This window comes from Trichosurus vulpecula, chromosome 1 (genome assembly GCF_011100635.1).
Source record: "Trichosurus vulpecula isolate mTriVul1 chromosome 1, mTriVul1.pri, whole genome shotgun sequence".
Classification (NCBI taxonomy): domain Eukaryota; kingdom Metazoa; phylum Chordata; class Mammalia; order Diprotodontia; family Phalangeridae; genus Trichosurus; species Trichosurus vulpecula.
The window spans coordinates 64,278,427-64,280,027 of NC_050573.1; positions in this window are offsets into that span (position 1 = coordinate 64,278,427).

Genomic DNA, 1,601 nt, shown 5'->3' on the forward strand with positions numbered 1-1,601 from the left:
AAGTCCATCATCTACTCAGATGCCCAAATGAAATTAAAGCACAAGTCAGAGTATGTTACCACTCTACTTAATAAAATTCAGTGACTCTTGATTAAACATCAAGGATCAAATACAAAATCCTTTGTTTGGATTTTCACAACTTTGTCCATTTGACTTTTCTTATATTATATTTTTTAAATTTTATTTTTAAATTATGGAATAAAACAAGCCTTTCCACAATATAGTATAATAACGAGATGGCTATACATGAAACTGCAAATATGCTATGCATAATTATTATTTTCAAATATACAACAAAATTAACATTTGAATTTCTTTTCCCCCCTTTTCTCCTTCTCTCCTCCCCCACCTCCTGCCCTATATATGGCTGCCATTAGACACAAATAGGTATATGTGTAAAATTATTCTATACATACTTATATTTATCAATTCTTTCTCTGGATGCAGATAACATCTTTCTTCATTTTTCCTTTATAATTAATTTGGATATTTATAATAGAGTAAATAACTTTTTCTCTCAAAGTCATTCCTAAAACAATATTGCTGTTACTGTGTACTCTTGGATCTGCTCATTTCTCTCTTCATTATTTTGTGCAAGTCTTTCCATGTTTTTCTAAAATCATTGAGCTCATCATTTCTTATAGTGTAGTAGTATTCCATCACAATCATAAAACAATTTGTTTAGCTGTTCCCCAATTGATGGGCATCCCTGCAATTTCCAGTTCTTTGCCACCACAAAGAGAGCTGCTATAAACATTTGAGAACATATTGATTCTTTTCCTTTTCCCCAATTGTTCTTTGGTAACAGACTCAGGAATGGTATTGCTGGGCCAAAAGGCATAGGCAGTTTAATAACCCTTTGGGCATAATTCCAGATCGCTCTCCAAAATGGTTGGATGAGTTCACAGTTCCACCAACAATGAATTATTGTCCCAGTTTTTCCACATTATATTCAACATTTGTTCCTATCATTTTAGCCAACCTAGTAGGTATAAAATGACATCTCAAGGTTATTTTAATTTGCATTTCTCTAATCAATAATGATTTAGAGCATTTTAATTTTTCATTTCCTCAATGGAAAATTGCCTGTTCATATTCTTTAACAATTTACAGATTGAGGAATGATTTATATTCTTATAGGTTTGACAAAGTTCTACATGTATTTTAGGTATGAGACCTTTATCTGATAAATTGTCTCTAAAAACGTCCCCCAATTATCGGCTTTCCTTCTGATCTCGGCTATATTTGTTACAAAACCTTTTAAATGTAATGTAATCAAAATTATAGATTGTATACCTAACAACTCTTTTCTAATATTTAACTCTCTTCTACTTACCCTAAAGTCCAGCAACAATGCCCTTCTTGCTGTTCCTCCCTCTTGATACTCCATCCCCTGGCAGTGGACATCTTTATTGGCTGTCCTCCATGCTTGGAATGCTCTCCCTCTTCATCTCTTCTGTATTTTCTGGCTTCCTATGAAAGTCAACTCAAATCTCACTTTCTGCAACAGGCCTTTGCCGGTGCTCTCTTTCAACCTCCATTATTAGTAATTTTTCTGAGACAATTTAAAATGTACCTATGTTGTCTGTCCATAGTTGTTT